Source organism: Vombatus ursinus, unplaced genomic scaffold (assembly GCF_900497805.2).
Source record: "Vombatus ursinus unplaced genomic scaffold, bare-nosed wombat genome assembly UNPS02014773.1, whole genome shotgun sequence".
NCBI classification, from domain to species: Eukaryota; Metazoa; Chordata; class Mammalia; order Diprotodontia; family Vombatidae; genus Vombatus; species Vombatus ursinus.
The window spans coordinates 10,742,870-10,765,816 of record NW_020954551.1 but is presented as its reverse complement, the minus strand read 5'-3'; the positions used below and the strand labels follow the sequence as shown (position 1 = coordinate 10,765,816).

Below are 22,947 nucleotides of genomic sequence, written 5' to 3'. Positions count from 1 at the left end.
ATTTCATTTTTTCAAATTACACGTAAAGATAGTTTTCAACATTCATTCTTTATAAGATTATGAGTTCCAAATTTCCAAATTTTTATGAGTTGCCCCCCTTCCCAGGATGGCAAGCAATCTAATATAGGTTATACATGTGCAATCATGTGAAACATATTTCTGAATTAGTCATGTTGTGAAAGAAGAAACAGAACAAAAAGGAAAAGCCACACATGCACAAAAAAGTGAAAACAGTATGGTTTGATCTGCATTCAGACTCCATAGCTTTTTCTCTGGATGTGGAAAGCATATTCTATCATGAGTCTTTTGGAATTGTCTTGGATCATCGTATTTCTAAGAAGAGCTAAGTCTATCATAGCCGATCATCGCACAGTGTTACTATCACTATGTACAATGTTCTCCTGGCTTTGCTCACTTCACTCAGCATCAGTTCGCGTAAGTCTTTCTAGGTTTTTCTGAAGTCTGTCTGGCTCATCATTTCTTATAGCACAATAGTATTCCCATAACATTCATATACCACAACTTGTTCAATCATTCCCCAACTGTTGGGCATTCTCTCAGTTTCCAAGTCTTTGCCACCACAAAAAGAGCTGCTATAAATATTTTTGTACATGTAGGTTCCTTTCCTTTTTTTTTACAATCTCTTTGGGATACAGATCTAGTAGTGGTATTGCTGGATCAAAAGGTATGTACAGTTTGATTGCCCTTTGGGCATAGTTCCAAACTGCTCTCCAGAATGGTTGAACTAGTTCACAACTCCACCAACAATCCATTAGTGTCTCAATTTTCCCACATCTTCTCCAACATTTTTCATTTTCCTTTTCTGTCATATTAGCCAATCTGATAGGCATGAGGTGGTACCTCAGAGTTAAAATATATACTCTTTTTTTTTAAACATATACTCTTAAAAGCCATTACTCAGTAGACTAGTGATCAAAGGACGTGCCAGTTTTCAAAAGAATGAATGCTATCAATAACCACTTTTAAAAATGTTCAAAAGCAATTCAATCTAAAACACCCCAGAAATGCTACCCATCTAGCCAGGAAAGATGCCAAAAACTGGGAAATCTCATTGTCATGGCACTGCTAGCTGCACTGTGAGTTGATACAAGCACCATGCATGTAATTTGGGATGATCCTAGGGAAGCAATATTCATATCCTTTGGCTCAGAGATCCTCTAACTGAGACTATCTCTCAAAAAAAAGTTATTAACAAGAAAAAAGGAGCATCTATACAAAAATGTACATAACAGCATTATGTATGGTTTATGAAAAAAGTTAGAAGCAAATAAATCAACCAATAAATGGGGGAATGGCTGAAGAAATTATGGCAGATGAAAGTAATGGAATATTATTGCCCCATAATGCATGACAAATAGGAAGAATGTGAAGAAACATGAGAAGATTTGTGGGAAGTAAATTTAAAGAAAGCCAAGTCAAAAGAATGATAGATACAATGACTACTATAACAATGTAAATAAAGGGAGGCGACAGAACTTTACTCAATAACAGTGGCTGGAGTATCATGGAACCAAAGTTAAAGTGAATCACCGATGAGTAGATATTTCTCTGGAAATACACTTGGTAAAAAGGGGATTTATTGGGTTGTTCGCATATCTATTTTTAATTGTAGTAGAGGGAGGGAGGAGGAGGAAGGTGACAGAGGGTCTGAGGGTTCAAAGTCAGTTGAACTGGTTGAAGTGGGAGTTGGAATTGGAGCTAGGTCTAATACAAATACATAAGGATTGTAGAGCTACAGCAGACCTCAAAAGTCATTTGGTCTAATCCCCCATTTTGCAGTTGAAGGAATGGAGATATGGGCAGAAGAATGGATTTACTAACTTATTACAGGTAATAAGGCATCAGAGGAATTTCAAGCCAGATCCAAGCCTTGCCACTGTAACACAAGGTAAATCAGAGGTCATTAGACCCAAAAAGGCCTAGAAAAGTGCTGTGCCTGACCTCTCCACTTTACAGATGAAGAAGCTGAGTCTCAGAGAGGTTAAGTGCTTTACCCAAGTCTCCTCAATCCTAATCTATGCTGCTTTCTCCAACTCAAAACTAGTGTATACTTTATTGGTAGGATTGGGTCAGTAGAATAATTTTTGCACATAAGAGACAGCATAGTTTAGACGTGGTGGATAGAGTGCTGGGCCTGGGGTCAGGAAGACCTGAGTTAAACCTGGTCTCAGACACATGGTATCTGTGTCACCCTGGAAAAGTCACTAGTCTCAGTCTCTCTCTCTCTCTCTCTCTCTCTCTCTCTCTCTCTCTTTCTCTCTCTCTCCCTCCGTCCTTCACTTTCCTCATTTGTAAAATGGAGATAATAGTGGCATCTACCTCCCAAGACTGTTGTGAGGATAAAATGAGATATTTGTAAACTGCTTTACAAACCTTAAAATGCTATGTAAGTGCTAGCTATTATTATAATTACAATCCTGAATGTATATACCATGCATATATATGATATATAGTACATATGTATATGTATATGTATGTATATGCACACATGTCAAAAGATAGAGAGCAAAGTTGGGTATAAAATAGATAATTTTGTTTACATTAAATTAAAAAGGTTTATACAAAAAAAAAACAAATATAGCAAAGATCAGAAGGAAAGCAGAAAATTGGGGGAGAAATTTTATAGACAGTTTCTCAGATAAAGGCCTCATATCTTAAATATTTAAAGAACTTCGTCAAATATATAAGAATACAATTCATTCCCCAATTGATAAATGGTCAAAGAATATGAACAGGCAGTTTTCATTTTGAAGAAATGAAAACAATGTCTAGTCATATGAAAAATGGCCTAAATAATTATTGATTAGAGAAATGCAAATTAAAACTACCTTGAAATATCACTTTACACCTATTAGTTTGGCTAAAATGATTGAAGAGGAAAGAGACAAATGTTGAAGAAGATATGGAAAAATTGGGACACTAATTCATTGTTGGTGGAATTGTGAACTGATTCAATCATTATGAAGAGCAATCTGGAATTATGTCCAAAGACTTATTAAACTGCCTATACCCTTTGACCCAGCAATACCACTACTGTCTATTTCCAAAGATGATTAGGGGAAAAGAATAAATTACTAAGGCAGCTTGCTTGGACTAGGTCTCTTCTCTCCACCTCCTTCCATTCCCTACCCCTCAAAAAAAGACAAAAAACCAGAAGCCCTTTGAGGGTATAAACACTGAGCATCCAAAGAATTGTAGCATCCCTGTGCACATCTTACCTGGCTTACTCATGACCAGGCTATTCAAAAGTGCTTGGGGTTGTGTTTATATTGGTACATCTGAAAGGCTGCCAGATCCCTTTGTCTCCCAGAGTAGAATCCTCTCCCCACCTCCAAGCACCACTATTCAGGAGCCACTCAGACCAGGCTGCAGTATTAGCCAAATAGATCAGCTACTGCTGGGGTCTCATGGGTGTGCATTTAGGGCATGATCTGGATGGAGGCAAAAGAAACCTAAATCCCCGAGGACCAATGGGGAAGTGGGCTACCCACCACCTAACAGAGAAGTGATGGACTTGGGATGCAGAATGATTTTTGGTATATGACCAGTGTTGGAATTTGTTTTGTATGACCATGTTTACTTGGTTAAGGGGGAAGGGAATAAACATTAAATACCTACTATATGCCCAACATTTGCTGTGTTTTATAAATATCATCTCATTTGGTTAAATGAAATATTTGGCACAAGAGTTTTCTCCTTCTTCATGGAGGAGGAGGTGGGAGGGAGAGAAAATAGATTTTTGTTAACTGAAAAAAAATTTAAAAATCAAAACAACTCCTCCCCCCCCCAAAAAAGACATGTGGGGCTCTGTCATGGACTAGCATGGGTCTTCTCTGTATCTTTTGCTTTGGCATTAGTAAGTTATGACCAGGTATGTTCCCCGTGATAATGAGCACTCTCTGTCTCTCTGATGTAATCCAAATAATAAGAACCAGCGCATCCTGGAGGCAGCCTCAGTCGCCAAAATCCACTCAGGTGCCATACTCTAAAAATCTTAACAAGTAGGAGGCTTATTTCTTTTGGCTTCATCATGGAATGAGCTGGCAAAAAATATCTTTGTTAGGATTTTTTCTAAGCCAGTGAATTTCCACTTGGAATATTTCTCTTCAGATATTTTTTAGTCCATTTGGTTTCCTTTATTTGGTTTGAGGTAATGACTTATGGATACAAATCAGGTGGAGCTGGTAGGAAGTTGGCGAGAGGGCCTTCTGGGTTGGCCTGATCTGGCCAATAGCAGCACTATTGACCTTGGAATCTGCCCCATCTGCTGCTTAGGTCTGGGGCAGGAGGTAGAAGGGAAAAGAAGATGCCTGTTGTGATACGGCATCATATATCCTATATTCAATTCCCAAAGGTTCAAGTGCCATCAGATAATCTTGGTGTTTGGGCTAGGGGGAAGATAAACCTACGCACATGCTAAGTTAGCATTGGGTACTGATGAAAAGTGCCATTATCTGTGGCATGTGATGATTGACACACCAACAAAAGAGGTAAATGAATTCAGGCCCTGTCAAGGAGAAAAAGGCCCTGAAGTTCCAGGGATGGTAAGAGGTAACTGTCTGCCTCCCCAGTGGCTACCTGGGTTTGAGCATGAGGGCCATGGTTCCAAGGCACCTAAGAAGTGGGAAAAGTGACAGCGTGGTACCCACCTCAATCCTCCTCTTCACATTGCTGAGCTCGTGGAAGAAAGAAATAAACTCATTTTAGCCTGGCTTCCTGGTCAGACCCCACTAGGGAGGGGTCTTAAGGGTCTGGGGCCTACACCCAAGGAGAGGAACTGATGCTTCAGCTACTATTGCTGCTATCTTCACTGTCTGATTACACCCCCAGCTGGCTCAGCGATGAGGCATTGGCTATCCAGTCCGATGTATCCACCTCCTTCAAACTCGGAGGTATGACTGTGCTTAGGAAGGGCAACACCGTATGTCCATTGCTGAGACAAAGTCTTGGGGCAGTTTTCTTCCGTTGCTACGACCAGACCCACCACCTTTGCTGTCCAGTGTACCCACATTCCACTCCTAGCTCTCCAATTTCTGGGTTTTTTTAGCTGTGGGACCTCCTCTAAGATGGCGGTGGGGTTGGCCTGAATGGACAAGCTGGGAGGGAGCAAGGGTGGACTGTTCATCAGAGTCAGAGTCTTCAGTCACCATCTCCTGGCCTCTTCCATGATGCTTCCATTTCTTTTTGGTCTTCCTCCTGTTCTTACTGGAGCTTCTCCTGAGACAGCTGGACAGCGGGTGCCTCTGTAACATCACTTCAAAGTCCACATTAGCCTGGTGCTGCTTGAGTTCCTTCAGTTACTGCAGGTTCTCCAGGATATCTGCCTCCAGCTTGGAGTCCTTGGTCCAGTTTTCCTGCACCTTAATGGGATTATTGCCTTCTTCATCTCTTTCCTTCTGTGCCGTTTTCTCTTCCTCTTCCAGGAGTTCCTCAGCCTGAGGGATCCTTCATCCATTGAGTCCTCCCTAGTGGGGTCTGACCAGGAAGCCAGGCTAAAATGAGTTTATTTCTTTCTTCCACGAGCTCAGCAATGTTCCAGGTGGCTCCATGTTCCATGGTATAATCTGTATTCTCCGGGTCTGTTTTGAAGGTGATTTCAGCTAGAACAGGCACATGATACAGAAATGAAAAACTGGGAGGCTGAGGAACTCCTGGAAGAGGAAGAGAAAAGGGCACAGAAGGAAAGAGATGAAGAAGGCAATAATGAGTTTATTTCTTTCTTCCACGAGCTCAGCAAAGTTCCAGGTGGCTCCATGTTCCATGGTATAATCTGTATTCTCCGGGTCTGTTTTGAAGGTGATTTCAGCTAGAACAGGCACATGATACAGAAATGAAAAACTGGGAGTCCCAGATATAGCTCATTCTGCACTGTCTGCTTCTGGGCATTAAATTTCTTGTCTTTATAAATACACCCACCACATGTCTCACATCTCATGTTGAGTATGACCAAGAGTCTCATAACATATTGCTAATCTTTGGGCAGCTTGAGTTTAGGAATTTTTGATTAATCGAATCTGGTGGATAGTATTTATTTAAGATTTTTCTCTCTGACATCTTGGCACCACTTCATGAACCCCCACCCCCAGTCACCAATTCACCAACTGCTCCCAGGCACTGGCCACTACACAGTAGGTCTCTCAATAGCCCAGTCCATTTCTGTGAAGTACCCCACCTGGATCTACCATGCTCACAGGTCAAGGGCACAATGACTTGACCTCTACCGATTTTTATGCCTTCTCATATAAAGGTTTTAGGAAGAGGAAACATGCCTTTTATTCATTTTATTATGATGATGATTTAATAGGCATAAAAAGAAAAATGGTCAGTTTTTAAAATCAATTTGAAGGACACTAATGCATTATTGGTGGAGTTGTGAACTGATCCAACCATTTTAGAGAGTAATTTGGAACTATGCCCAAAGGGGTATAAAATTGTGCATACCCTTTTAGCCAGCAATGCCACTACTAGGTCTGTATCCCAAAGAGATTATAAAAAAGGGAAAAGGACCCACATGTACAAAAATATTTATAGCAGCTCTTTGTGTGATGGCAAGGAATTGGAAATTGAGAGAATACCCATCAGTTGGGGAATGGCTGAACAAGTTATGGCATACTATTGTGCTATAAGAAATGATAAGTAGGTGGATTTCAGAAAAACCTGGAAAGACTTACATGAACTGATGCTGAGTGAAGTGAGCAGAACCAGGAGAACATTATACACAGTAACAGCAACATTGTGTAATGATCAGCTATGATAGACTCAGCTCTTTTCAGCCATACAATGATCCAAGACAATTCCAAAAGACTCACAATGGAAAATTCTATCCATATCCAGAGAAAGAACTATGGAGTCTGAATGCAGATAGAAGCATACTATTTTCTCTCTCTTTTTTTCTTTCTCATGGCTTTTCCGTTTTGTTCTGATTCTTTTTTCACAACATGATTAATGTGGAAATATTTTTAACATGATTGCATATGTCTAACCTGTATCAGATTGCTTGCTGTCTTGGGGAAGGAGCGAAAGAAAAATTTGGAACTCAAAATCTTATAAAAAATGAATGTTGAAAACTACCTTTACATGTAATTGGAAAAAAAATAAAATACTATTTACAAAAAAAAGTTCCATGTATATATCAAAAAAATTAAATAAAAATGAAATAAATTAATTTGAAAACAGAAAAGTAAGATTTGCAAATGACAGTTACAGATCTACTGTCTTTCCATAATACATACACACCTCTACTAAAGGCCTATTTTGTTATGGGGGCAGTGAGGCCAAATAATCTTAAGATGGCTAGAACTATACAATATTGCAGAGTGGACATAGAGAAGGGCTTAGAATCAGAAGACCTTGCTTCAAATACCAACTCATACATGTACGAGCCATGCTACCCTGGGGAAGTCACTCAACTACTCCAAGCTCATTTTCTTCTCTGCAAAATAAGGATGACAGTCCATGTAACACAGATGTCACAGGGATGATGGGAAGTTCACATGGGGGATCACAGGCTCACAGCTAGAGCTGAAAGGGAGAATCCTCTTTGACCATCTAGTGCAACCCTCCTCATTTTATGAAAGAGTAAACTGAGGCCCAGGTAGCTCAAGTGACTTACCCAAAGTCACACAGGATAATGGATATAAAGTGATTTGCAAACTTTCAAGCATTACATAGGGTGTCCCAAAAGCTTTAATAATTTAAAACTTGCTCTAAGACTTTTAGGACACCCTGTAGCTAAGATAGTTTTTTTTTTTTAATACTGTCTTGCCTCTTTTTATTTTTTTTTACTAAATATCTCACTGATGCTTTTTTTTACATCACTGACCACTTCTCAATGAGTTCCCACCATCTCCCTTCATAGATCTCTGCCTTAAAACTAAGATGCAGAATTAAGCTGACTAATCTATCTATCCATTTCCAGCATATATAACATGTTCCTTAGAGGTAGGGATTATTTCTTTTTTTGTCTTTGAATCCCCAGTGACTAGCACATAGCAGGCACTTCATAAAAACTTATTGGGTAATTAAGCCAACATCATGACCCATTCTATACCTATAGTCCAAGCATCTCTTGGGAGACGAGGAAAGCATACTCTCAGGCTCTGAAGTCATTGCATTGATTAGAGCTCTGATCCCTTTCAATGTTGGTTTTCTTTCTATTATTCTAGTCTCCCCTGTCCCCTTGAATAAAATTCCCAAAGAGTTCAATTGGAGGGCCCTGATTGAATGCAGCTTCAAAAGATATCTGTCACCAAGATTTACACAGTCACTGAAGTGAAGTATAGTAGCAGGTTAATATTTGATGCATTTGTCTGAGGACCAGCCCCTGCCTTGATGGTGGAATATATCTGAAGTGAAGCTAGACCATTCTAGTGAAACATGTCATAAAATTCTTATACATTCCCTGCAAAAAAAAAAATGGAAATGTACTGTCTTGACTAGGGGGAAAGAACTAAGCCACACATCTAAAATGCAGTAGCGATAGACCCTCCAGATAAGGAAGGAAATGCATAGTATTTTTATTTACAAAATTGAAAAAGCCCTCATTTCTACATGGATTAGCACCTACAAAGATGAATGTTGGTAGCTGAAAACTGATTCAATAGACTATTTTTTCATGAAGGTTATTCTCTAAAAATCTTTTTTAATTTCAACAAGATCACTTTTACAGGACAAAGAAGGGATGGGGCGTCATGTGCTTCAGGATGAATTATGTAAGTCTCAGGCTTCATATCATTAGTAACATTATGCCCAAATAATGATCTACTCTGGGAAATGCAAATGAGTGGCTTCATTTAATGGAGATTTAAGTCAGTAGCACTTTTCCATTTTAAAATATTTTCACCAGGGAAACTAGCAATTTGGGTAGGAAGGCTGAGAGAGACTCAAATTTTAAATAGTATAGATAAGTACTTTAATAAAGAAAAATGATTTATTGAGTTAGCTAGACTGAATGGTGCAATGGGAGAGAGATTTCCCAGGTTCCCACCCAAATAATCCAGAATAAAATGGGATTTATTCCTTATGCTGCCCCCTAGTGTGCAGGATGGGGAAAGCAATAACCAACCCATATTTTATTTGAGGCAAGAAGTAGCATGATATAGTAGCCTCAGAACCAGAAAGACCTGAGTTCAAGTCTCTCCTCCAACATGAACTGAATAAATGGATTGGAGAATCATGAGCATAGAGATGATGGTCTATGGAAGATGATGATATCACTAATCAAAATAATAGAGAGAGAGAAGAAGACTCGGATCAGAGTCCCAAGGTATTTCCACAATTAATGCTGCTGATTTAGACAATGATCTGGGAAAAGAGATGAAGAAGAAGCCATCAGACAGCAGAGTCACAGAAACCTAGAGAGAAGAGAGTGACACTGCCAAAAACAGCAGAGAGGTCAAGATGGCTGAGAACTGAGGGAAAGGCCATTGAATTCAGCATCTTATGAGAACGCCAGCTGAAGAAGATGGTTTCAGAGAAACCAATAATGACACCTATGAACTGATACAAAGTAAAACGAGTAGAACCTCGAGAGCAATTATAGAATAACAAAATCATAATGACAAACAATGCTGATAACCAACCACAATTCCAGAGGACTCATAAAACAGGCTACCCACCTCCAGAGGGAGTTAATGGACTCAGAGTGTAACTTAAGACTTTTGGGGGGGGATGGGGGAGGGGGAGGGCATGGCCAGTATAGGCATTTGTTTTGCTTTACTATACATATTTGCAAGAGGTTTTTTTTGTTTGTTTGTTTTTCTTGCTTTCTTAATGGGTGGGGAAGAAAGAAGGGGAAGGGAGGAAGAGAATTAAGAACTGAAAAATAAAATTGAATTTAAAAAAAAATAAAAGAGGTCATTGGTAACTTTGGTGGCTTCATTTTTGTGTTCCCGTAAGTGTACCAGTGCCTTGCACATAACAAGGGTTTCATATATTATTTACTGAGTCAAATAAAGGCAGCATCATGGAACAGCAGAAAAAGCACTGGATTTGGCGTCAGAGGACCTTGGTTCAGTTCATGGCCCTGTACTTAATTCTCTGAGTTACCTTGGGAAAATCACTTAATGTTTCTTGACCCCAATTTCCTTATCAGTAAAGATCAAAGGCTTGGATTATATCACTCTAAGTTTCCTTCCTGTTCTAAAGCTATGTTTCTATGATCATTGGGGATGAGAAGGAAAGTGATTAAATGGGGAAAAAAATTCTTTTGTATCAAATTTCTCAGACAATGGTTTGGTATCTAAAACATAAAAACAATTAACATATAGGGACATATATCTCTGTATCTGTTACTTTTGAATATAGATTTTTATTTATATATATACATTATATATACATATATACACACATGCATTTACAAATAAATATGTGTATATGTGTACATATACATACATACATATATATGACGAAAGGCATTACTCAGTAAGCGGTCAAAGGAAATGAATAGTTCTTCAAAAAGGAACTGCAAACTATTAACAGCGATTTGAAAAAATGTTCCAAATCAACAGTACTAAGATAAATGCAAACTAAGACAACCCTGAAGTTTCTCCTCACACCCTGAAAATTGGAAAGATCACAAAAATTGGCAATAGTTAATGTTGGAGGGGTTGTGCGAAAATAGTGCATTATCGGTAGAATTGTAAATCAGAACAGTCAGTCATATTGGAAAGCAATTTGGAATCATACAAATAAAGTGATGAAAATGTCCATGCTCTTTGACCCAGAGATTTCATTATTAGGCTTATACCCCAAGAAGGCCTCCAAGAGTAAGAAAGCCAATATCAAAATCTGGATAGCAGCACTTTTTGTATAACAAAGAATTGGAAACATAGTAGGTGCTTATGAATTAAGGAATGTTTAAACAAGTTGTAGTCCATGGATGTAATAGAATATTACTATCCTGTATGAAATGATGAATGTGACGAACCCAGAAAAGTATGAAAAGTTCTATCTGAAATGCTGCAGAATAAAATAACATAACTGAGAAAACCATATACAACAATGTTAGCAACAATGTAAATGGAGAAAGCCACAAAAAAAGGTTTTAAATAAATGTTGCAAAAGTATAAAGAACAAACATGGCTCAAAAGAATAGATAGAAGTAGACACTACCATCCCTCTGTGGGAAGTTCACAAGTGTTGGACATTGCATAAATATATATATATATATATCTCAATCAGTCAATAAACTTTTGTTAAGCGCCTCCTATGTGTCAGGCATTGTGCTAAGCAAAAGGCAAAAGATAGTCCCTGCCCTCAAGGAGCTGACAATTTAATGCAGGTATTTTGAGACTTTTTTGATATACTGATCAGTAACGCCAATTTTTTCTTCTCTCTCTCTCCCTCCATGTGTGTGTATGTATGTATGTATGTGTGCGTGTGTATGTGTGCGTGTGTGTGTGTGTGTGTATCCCCTTCAAAAACATTGTTAGTTATATGGAATAGTTCTTTGAATGGGGAAGAGGAGAGGCTGGGAGAAATTGTGGCAATAAAAAAAAAGACATCAATAAAAACTTATTAAAAAAAAAACCTCAACTAACTTTTAGATGAAGAGACATCCCCTATCCCATGCATAAAATTCTTTAAGTCACATGAGATTCTGACACTCCTCCTCCCTCCATTCTGGTTTATTAACACTAAATTCAATCCAATCCAATGAACATTTATTACATCCCTACTATGTGGCAGGCACTTTGGTAGGCACTGGGGCCACAAAGACAATAACAAAGCAAGAAAGTCTTCTCCTTTGAGATGTTGAGATTCCATTGGAGGAAAGCAGTATGAACATAGAGAAAAAGAACATATGCAAAATAAGTTGGGGGTGGGGGAGGGTTATAAGAATAATTGGAGAGAGCGCTCATAACAGAGGAAATCTGGACAGGCTTCCTGTTGGAAGCTTTGAAGGAGCTCTGGACTTTAAGCAGCAGAGCTGCAAAAGAAGTTCGTTCCAGTCATAGGACGGCCTGTACAAAAACACAGAGATGGAAGATTGAATGCCATTTATGGGGAACAGCAAGCCAGCCAGCTTGGCTGGACACAGAGTGCAAAAAAGTAGAGTAATATGCAATAAGCCTGGAAAGGTGGGCTGGGGCCAAAGCGTGAAGGACTTGAAAAGCTAAATAGAACAAAAGAGTCGATCGTTTATCCTGGCGTCAAAGGGGTGTCACTAGAGCTTATTGAGCAGAGGGGGGACATGGTCAGACCTAGTTTTGGGTAACTGCGGAAGATGGTCTGTTGTTCATCTAGGTAGGAGAAGAATAAAAGTTAAGCCCCCCAATTCTGTGCTAAGGAAACAAATGCATCGAGGCCTCAAAGTCATCTCTGCCAACATACTGGCTTTCTGTACTGCAGAAAGTCTATGCTAATTAGCTTGCCTACATTAATAAAACAGAGCTTGACTGTTAGTAATGGGAAACATCCTACCAACCCCCAACCCCCCCAAACACATAGCCTCTGAAATATGAAAGGGCTAGACGTCTACTTTTTTCTCCTTTAAAACAAATGTCTCTCAACAGTTTTATTTTAGAAAACATCCTGAAACTATATGTTTTCTTTGTTGGCTTTCATTTTTCTAGTGCAGCCAAATTTTGCTTAGGAAAGAATATAAATAATGGATGTAAACGTGACCTCAAGACACAGTGACACATTCCAAGAGAGGCTTCTGCCATGAAATCGTTTGTTCAAAGCCATCTGGTACCCGATTTCCCTGGCAGAATGACACAATAACTTTAAACCTAAGCTCTGTCTTCAGTAAGAGCAAAAGCAGATAAATGGAGGGCAGAAGAAGGAAAGGTCCTGAGAGCCAAATTCAAAGTCATATGATCTGCAAGCTGGTCTGCAATATTCATGATGGGGGCCTTGGAGAAATCTTGGTTATTGAGTATGAGAAAAAGAATCTTAACTAGCAAATACTATGAAAGCTCATATTGTTATATTTAGACTTCTGGTGACTGGACTGTTCAGAGAGAGCTCAGGAAGAATGGTACTTCAGTTAGGAATTTGTTAACAAGGCCAATTCTTGGTAGGGTGGATTTGATACTTGGCCAACTTCTTAAGCTTTCAACTTTACTCACATTAACTTAAAAAAAATCAAGGTTTGGGTTATTTTTGTTGTTGTTGTTGTGTTTAAAAAGAGATGTTAAAGTCATCCTCAGAAGGTAGGAATAGAAATGACCATGTATCTCTGGCAATCTTTTAGGGAGTCAGGTCATTCTCTCATCTTACTACTGAGAAGCTGTCAAGAATAGTGGATAGTGGGGCAGCTAGGTGGTGCAATGGGGGGCAGCTAAGTGGTGCAGTGGATAGAGCACCAGCTCTGGAGTTCAAATCTGGCCTCAGACACATAATACTCACTAGCTGTGTGACCCTGGGCAAGACACTTAACCCTAATTGCCTCATCAAAAAAAAATAGCATATTGGATTTGCAGCTGGAAAGATCAAGGTTCAAATCCTGCCATATGACCCCCAACAAATTAATTCACCTCCCAAAGTCTCATCTGCAAAATGGAGATAATAATACCTGTAACAATCACATCATAGAGTTGTCGTAGGGCTCAAATAAGATAAGGTATGAAAAACATTTTACAAATGGTAAGGCAAAATAGAAATAAGTTGTAATTAATGATCAACGGATGGTCAAAGATAATTCTATCAGATGGGAAAGTTACCATTGTCAATTCTATTCAGTGATGTCATTCCTGCATGGATCCTATCTAAGATTGTAACATGCATGAATTTTCTCATTACAAATGTAAAGAAGCCCCATGAGTAGGCAGGGACCTGTGTGTAGCAGGGACTATTTCCCCAACAAGTTGCATGGTAGATGTTGTGTGGCTCAACGGGAAAAAGAATAAATCTTTCTAACCTGTTCTCTCCCCACTTTTCTCTAAGGGAGATTTTAATTCCTACAAGGAAGGAAATCAGGAAGTTGGGGCCAGATGCCGCTCTGATCTCCTCAGAGAGAAGGGGTACTGGGTTAGAAATATATGTATCCCTTAAATATTGATGGGTGAAGGGATGCGATCAGGTTCAGTCCAACTTCTAATCTCTGTTTCTTCACTGGGGAAAGGAGGACCTCAAGCTTTATATCCAAGGCTTGAACCCTTTCCAACTAAATACCAATTCCACAATGAACACACATAGCAATTATCAAAAAAAAAAAACCCTCATCCAAGTCAAATAGTCAAAGAGAAATCAGATAAAGCATACATAGGAGAAAATACACCAGCCAATACAGAGTACAGGAGCTTTTCTATTGAGAGTGAGTAATACAACTCAACTCAACCAAGAAAGAAAGAGTACCAGATCTCACACAAGATGAAATTCCCCAAAGTCTCTAATGTAGCAAGCTAGGAACAGGGACATGATGGAGACTACTGGCTCCTCTCATGTCTTCTCAGTCTTTTCCTTTGGCACTGCACTGGGATTGGCCTCTTACATTTTCCCTCTCAAGACCAGAAGCCAGAAGTGCCTTAACACTCAAAAGGTATTGAAGGAACCTGGAGCTCTCCTGCCATTGCCAACTCTGCCTGGCCCTTCATGCAGGGCAGGGCCTTCGTCTGTACCAATGAGGAAAGAGTCCTAGACCAATAGGCTTTGGGACAGGCGTTACATTCGTCAGAGTACATTTTCATATGCTTTGTATAGACCTTCACAGGGAGGCGAATTGGAAAGATCATTGCATTTAGAATTGAAGGACTTTGTTTCCAAACCCATCTCTGTCACTTACTGCCTGTGTGACCTTGAGTAGTTCTATTCTCCTATTCTCTCTCTCTCTCTCTCTCTCTCTCTCTCTCTCTCTCTCTCTCTCTCACTCTCACACACACACACCTTAGTTTCTTCATCTGTAAAATGACAGATACAGATCACCTGGCATCGAAGGTCCCTTCCAATTCTTAGACTATGATGCTCTGGTGATCCTCCAAGACTTTCATTGAATTCCTAGATTCTACCCTTACATGAACTTACTGGGGGATGTGAGGTTAAAAATCACTTCCCTGGAGCCAACAGGTTTCATTGCCATTCCAAGTTACTAGAAAAATAGCTTATATGGATTTTTTCTTTCAAAGAGTGGGAGAGACAGGAAAATGGTGAGGGAAAGGGGCAGCTGCCATGGAATTCAGCTACATGCCCAATGCTGCTGCCCAACCCTTTTAGAACTAAGCCAAGTCTGTAGGACTGGGTCAGAGTACTAAGATAGTCTCTTTGCGTAAGCCTAAAAAGACTTTTGCTTTGATAAAAATAATCTAACTCACCCAATGGTTCAAAATTTACCATCTTACGTAGGTAGCATAAAATGTTCACAGGATACACATGCATCAATACACTATATTAATATATACATAGTGTACCCAAAGGGTATATGGCCACCATTACATCTTTCATAAGGTAACCAGGGGCATCATTGAGGAGTTAGGTTGATAATACTGTCTCACTTTGTAATCAAGCTTTTTATTCACAAAAATTTCAGATGAAAAAAATTAACTTTAATTTGGATTGTTTTTCTGGTGTGAATATACTTTGAAATAAAAACATTTGATTTCAAAAATAAATAAATATGTTCTACATATGTATATGTATATACATATATACATATATACATATACATACAGTATATTTTTTAAAAAAGTAGTTCAATAAAATGACATGGGCTACATTAGTTATGTTCCTTACTCTCTATTCCCTAAGCATGTAGAATTCAAAAAACAAAAACCAAATTATCTCCACATCAGTTATAGTCCAGTTGGCAATAAAGTTACCAATGATTGCCATTATGTGTCTGTCACATCTCCTGCCTCCATAGCTTTACTTTATATAAGCTTCCCTTGATGCCTAGAATGCCCTCCTTTTCCAGCTTTGACCCTTCAAATCCCTAATTTGTTTTTTTTCTTCAAAGCTCAGTTCTACTGCCACCTTCTTGATGACTAGTGTCCTGATTTTCTACCCTATAGCACCCCTCAGGTCTTGGAAATCTTGTATTCATTGCATATATGGTATGTGGTGGTGGTAGGTGTGTGTGTGTGTGTGTGTGCATACATATGTACAGGTTGTTTCCCCTGATCAATGTAAGCTCCTTGAAGGCAAGGACTGTTTGTTCTTAATTTCTGTATAGCCATAGTGCCTGGCACATAGTAGGTACTTTATGAATGCTTGCTGATTGATTCATTGATATACATTTAATAAACACACGTCCAAGCACAGCGCATGCAGGATGAAACATGTAACCAAAAAGATAAAATACCAATTGTCTCACTTCTCAAGATCTCAATGTCCCTATCTAGAAAAAGAAGGGCCTAGGGCAGATGATCTCAGAGGTATTTTAAACACAGAAACAGATGTTTCTATTAATATTAAATCCTTCAGAATATATTCCCTGAATTTATTACAATTCAAAACTCAGCTTTGAATTTTTTAAAACATTACATGTCATGTATCTTTCTCTGCTTAATGATGAGAATGGACCATCATTTGCTACCTGTTGCAAAGTTAAATCTTTTATGGTGAAGTGGTTGCTCTAATTAATGAGGCAGAGGGATGTAATAGAAAAAGGACTTGATTTGAAGTAAAAATATCTAAGTTTCAGTGATGATGATGATGATAGTCATTTCTATTTCATGGTTTGCAAATGCTTTATATTCACTATCTCAATTAGCCCTTACATCAACTCTGTGAGGAAGTTACTACGGGTATAATTATCCCAATTTTCTAAGTGAGGAAACTGAGGCCCAGAGAGTTTTAATTATTTTGCCATGGGTCACACAGTCTACACCCCAAGGTAGGTCCTGAATCCAGACCTTCCTCACTCCAAAGTTTGCTTTCTGATACTATACCAAGTTAGTATTTCTTTTTCCCTCTCCTCCTTATCCTTTCCCTCTCATTCTTTTCTCACCCTACAGGTTCTCTCTCTTCTTCATTCTTCTTTTTCCTTTTTCTCTATATTCTCTCCTCCACTCTCATCTCCTCTTTCTTTTCTTTCTTCTCTCTCCTTCCTTCTCCTTTCTCGCTATTCTCTCCTCCACACTTCTCTCCCTTTTCCTCTTCTCTCTACTATCTCTCTTTTTTTCTCTTTTCTTTCCTCTATTCTCCTCTCTGGTTCTTTCTCTCCCCTCCTGCTCTCTCTTTTACTTCCTATATTTTCTCCCCTTCATTCTCTTCTTTTTCCTCTTCTCTTCCTTCTATTGCCTCTCCTCTCTTCTCCCTCTTCCATTCTCTTTTCCTTTCTCTCACCTCTCTTCTTCTTTCTTTTGGTTCTACTCTGTTCTTTCCTATGTTCTCTCGGTTCAGGTTTTTTTCCTGGTTCATCTTCTACCCTACAACCCTCTTAGTGTGGGGTGTCCTTCAAGGCCCTAGCTCCGAAGACCTAGATTTGAAGAGCAGAATTTATCAGAAGTATAGCTAGCACCACCCTCACAAAGTTGGGCCATACAAGAAGAGCAGAGACCCTCTCTAGAGTCAGGGAGAAAGGTGCTATGATCATCTGAACATTAGAGCAGAGTGGCCATGGTGGTCAAACACCACCAATTTTCTGGGGGGGGGGGAACAGGACTACAGAGAAGATTGTTCTGAGGCTTGAATGGGTAGACCCCTGTTGAAGGTTAAAGTGGATGCTGGCCATTAAGCAATGGGAGCATTTTGAACTAGGAGATAAGAAAAGAAAGAGGCGGGTGGTCCAATTCTCAGCTTCCTCTTTTCTGTCTTTCTTCATAAGAACAAAAACACTGGATTTTATTTCTTGGTTTCAGATTTGCTATTTTGGAAAGGAAAAGGCTAGAGTGAACCAACCCATAATACAGGAAGCTTTTCCCTTCAGGAAAAGTTCATAGTTGAGTACATAGCCGAGTGTTGTAATGTTAATCAGATATCTCCTCAGATTTATATGTGTTTTCTAATGAATCTCATCATTCAGAAAGCCCAACTGGAGATTTCTGGGAGACCTTAGCTGCTAATACTAGCATTAAAATAGGTACTGACAGTGGGGGAATTGGGGATATAGAGTAATAAAGATAGGGCTAGCTCGCTCTAATACATCACTTTCAGCAAATCAGAAGTGAATTAATTTATCACCTTCAGGGGTTGCCATGTTTTAAAGTATTATCTTAATGAAGTAGCTTTCCATATTTATTTGGGTTGAATAATGTTCTGTAAAAAAATAATTTTTTTTAAAAAAGGGCGGTTTTGTCATCACCTCTGTGACCTTGGGTAAGTGATGTCTCTGGGCTTCAATTCCTAGAGGCAACTGGGTGGGTAGGTGGGTCGGTAGTTAGAGCTCTGGACTTGGAATCAAGAAGACTTGAGTTAAAATCTAGCCTCAATCACTACAAACCATGTAACCCTGAGCAAAGCACTTAACCTCTGCTTACCTCAGTTTCCACAATTGTAAAATGGGGATAATAATAGCACCTACCCCACAAAGTTGTCATGAGGATCAGATGAGATATTTGCAAAATACTTAGCATACTTGGAACATAGTAGGCACTTAATATATGTTTCTTCCTAATCTCTAAAATGAGGAGGTTAGAAGAGGTGACTTCTGAAGTTCCTTCTATCCTTAAATTCTGATCCTATTTGCTCTTCCCTGGCAGTCTTATTTATCAATGTACCTTATTAATGCTTCTGTTAAAGTGACTCCCAGATCTCTATATAGCTCATGGATGGGATGGACACCCATGCTTTAGCAGCTCACACCACTTACATAGGACATGTGGACATCTACTATTTTTTGAGGCTGTCTTACTAAATCTAACAGGCCCTAAACATTGAAAGATCTAAATTCCCAGAAAGTTCTAAATTCACCACATGACGATATAGTCACACTCTCTTAATGTCCTGAGCGGGTAACATTATTATGGGAAATTCACTCATCCTATTTATCATGATAGATGCTGAACTCCAACCAATGCATTGCCAATTACACAAAAGAATAGTGACACATCTAGATCTTAAGGATGACCATTAAATATCAGAAAAGAAATAATAATAACACTATAGCTACATATATAATAAAGTAAATGCAGGCAAAATAAATACATCACAATCTACACATAAACATGAGTCACACACTCCCACCAATATACTCAATATCTACAGGGGAGAATGAGCACACAGAAAAACCTAGCAAGGAAAACATGAGTGAGGAAAACCTAAATGCTCAGGGCAAGTCATAGCTCTGGAGCTCTAAAATCTAGTGACCTTTTTCCATCTCAGGAACTGTCCATAAAAGTTCCTTGATAAATGCAGTTTCTGTTGAACAGATGCTTCCACAGCTTAGCTGAATCGATCCATATTGAGCTTGACTAACACCTCCCTAGGCATCATGCTTCTCCAAACTAGTTGATCTGCTAGGTGACTTCTCTAATTCACTGTTTCCAAGCTGTTCTGTTCAGCTGGACTTACTCAGCAAAAGCTGTAGTATCCATCACTTCCAGTTTCACACTTAACTGATGAAGTTCTGAAATGCATCCTTTCATCTCTATTACCTTTCTGGATTCAGACTCTGAAACTTCTTTGTGAATGACCTCACCTTGGTTTATGGTTAGCTACAAAATTCTCATATTTAGTTTATGATCAAATAAATGGCATTTGATTCATAATGACAGAATAGTTCTTATATTCATATTTCACTGGTTATTAAAGTAAAAACATTCTCTAAGTCTTCACATGCAAATAATGAAACATACTGCATTCTCCATTCACTTCAGTATTCTACATCTTACCACATTCAAATGAGCAAATACTGTCTCAGAACTCCTAAGTCAGACTTAACTTCAGTAACTGCTTCTCTTACAACTCTGAACAGATCTATGCCCCTAGATAAGTGAATTATAAAGGCAGAAAATTCAACAACTGATTTTCCTAGCAGCAGACTTATGCCTCTGTCAAAAGAAGTTTAAAGGGTCATTTTCTTACATCTTTATCCAACCTCAGACTCCCTTTGGTTTTGTGTCTGCAGTTTTCACTTATGCCAAACTTAAAATGTTCAAAATACCATTTCTCCCTCTAAACCTCCTACTCTTCCCAACTCTACTATTTCTAGTAATGTTAAGACCATCACTCCTAAGCACTCAGAATTATCCAACAAGCACACAATCTTCTGCCCAATGGGACCATCTTAATCTCCTTCTCCTTGATATTTGTATCCTCTTAACTTCATCCTCTTTTCTCTTCTCCTATGCCCCAGTCTCAGAGAAAGTATGATTCTTTTCTTTGTTAGCACCAATCCTTTTATTTCTGCCTCATCCTCATCCCCTTATATCTCCTCTGGAAGCTTGCCCCTCTAATTATCCCCATATCACCCCCCAAAAAAGTTATATTTTTCCATAAGTCCCTATTCACCGCCTCCTTCCCCACTGCTTACAAAATGCTAAGAACTCCACCATCTGAAGAAAAAACATGACAATTCTTCACTTGATCCTATCATCTCTTAAAGCTATAGTCCAATATTTCTACTCCCTTTCACAGGCAAACTCCAAGAAAAAAAATTACCTATACGTATTGCCTCTACATTCTCACCTCCCCTTTATTCCTCAATCTTTTGAAACCTAAATATTCCATTTAAGTTGTTTTCCCCAATGTTCCCAAGGATCTCTTAATTGCCAAACTGAATGGCCTTTTCTGAAATTTGTCCTAACCACTGTCATTACTACTTGCTCTGAAGTATTTGAAACTGTCTGCCATTCCCTCCTCCTAGGTATTCTCTCCTCCCTGCATTTTTGTGACAGGTTCTATCTTAGTTTTCCTTCTACTTGTCTGGCCACTCTTTAGTATCCTTTGCTGTATTATCATCCTTGTCTCTCCTCCTCTGTGTGAATTTAACCCAGAGCTCTTTTCTGGGCTCTCTTCTCTCTTTATACCAGGAGTTCTTAATTTGGGGCCTACAACACCCAAGGGGTCCATGAATAAATTTCAGAGGATACATAAACTTAGGGAAAAATGACATGTTTTTTTAACTAATCAAATTAAAATTTAGCATTCTGTTGAATTGTTTTAAAATATTCTGAGAAGGAGTCAATAAGTTTCACCAGATTCTAAGATGGTTGGAGAGGTTCCATGACAAATGAAAGATTTAGAACTCATATCATATATCATTTCTGTCAGTAATGTCATCAGCTGAGTTCAACTATCATCTCACAGATCTGGTATTGTTGTTTGTCCTTTATTCTAGAAGAGGACCATGACATCAGAAAGATGATACCATGACTTGCAAGTGAATTGGATTTAAGTGAAGGAGGTCTGTGCAAGGTCACACAATATATACAGCCTCTGTCTTCTCCTTGAACTTCAGTTTCTTATCATCAGCTGTCTATTGGACTTCTCCAAGTGGATGTTGTGTAGGCATCTCAAATTCAACATGCCTCAAACAGAATTCATCATCTGCCCCCTATCTCCCAACTTCCAATACGTTCACCATCATTCTTCCTGTCACCCAAATCATCCTTCATTCTTCCATTTTCCTTACCTCTTCTACTTATTAAGTTAACAAATCTTTTCCATTCTAACTCCATGATATCTTTGGTATTTCCTCCTCTTTGCTTACCCACATCTACAATTCTGCAACAAGTCCCCATCGTTTATCATCTTCACTACTATGATAGCCATCTGCATGGTGTCCACCTCTAATCCATACTCAACACAGCTGCTTGATTAATATTTCTAAGGAATCCTTAAGAAGCTCCTGTATCTCCTTCTTTCCTCCACTTGGCATTGAGAGCCCTTGCAACCTTGTTCTACCCTACCTTTCCAGACTTACTACACATTAGTCTCCTTGGTGCACTCTGTATCCTAGACAAATTGGCCTAATTTCTGTTCTCCACATGTGACATTCCATCTCCTATTCCATGCCTTTGCACAAGCTGAACCCCATGTTAGGAATTCACCCCCACTTCACATTTCCAGCTCCTAGGATCTTTAACTTTCTTCAAAGTACAGCTCAAGAGGCACTTCCTACAAGAAGTCCAATCTGACCCTGTAGCTGCTCTGCACCCCACTAACCCACTAACTATGTATCTATTTTCTATCCATTTTAAGGTTATTTTTATGTATTCATGTTGTTTCCCCCAATAGGTTGTCAGTTCCATGAGGGAAAGGAGTATTTCATCTTTTGTATGTGTATTCCAACACCTGCTAGTACAGTGCTTTGGCAATAGTAGGGGATTAATAAATGCTCACTGAGCACTGTTGGTGGAGCTGTGAATTGATTCAACCATTCTATAAAGCAGGCCTGCACAACTACAAGCAGTCAGCTAAAGAATTTCAGGCGACTGTCACATGATCCGCAGGAACCAACCATCGTCAGTTTATTTCTAAGCTAATGTATCTGCCACAGGAAGAAGTTTAACCCATTTTAGTTTTGGCACCTACCTACTGCCACGTTGTGCAGGTCTGCTGTAGAGCAATTTGGAACTATGCCCAAAGGGCTATAAAACCATGCATACCCTTTGACTTAGCAATACCATTATTAGGTCTGTATCCCAAAGGAAATTAAAAAAAAAAAAGGAAAAGGACCTTTGTGTACAAAAATATTTATAGCAACTCATTTCTAGGGACAAAGAATTAGAAATTGAGGGGATGCCCACCAATTGGGGAATGGTTAAACAAGTTGTGGTATGTGATGATGATGGAATACTATTGTACTATAAGAAATGATAAGCAGGATACTCTCAGAAAAACCTAGAAAGACTTACATGGGTTGAGGTAAAGTGAAATGTACTGTGTACAAAGTAACAGCAATATTGTAAGATGATCGGCTGTGAATGACTTAGCTATTCTCAGCAATACAATGATCCAAGACAACTCTGAAAGACTTGTGTTGAAAAATGCTATCCACTTCCAGAGAAAGAACTGATGATGTCTGAATACAGATTGAAGCAAACTTTTTAAACTTTATTTTTCTTGAGTTTTTTTGTCCATGTTTTCTTTCACAACATGACT

The 22,947-nt window shown here is 38.9% G+C and overlaps 1 pseudogene; it reads right to left on the bottom strand.

The window, feature by feature from the left end:
• Positions 1-4,806: 4,806 nt before the first annotated feature.
• LOC114044358 lies at positions 4,807-6,075 on the bottom strand (annotated as a pseudogene).
• Between the last annotated feature and the right edge of the window lie 16,872 nt (positions 6,076-22,947).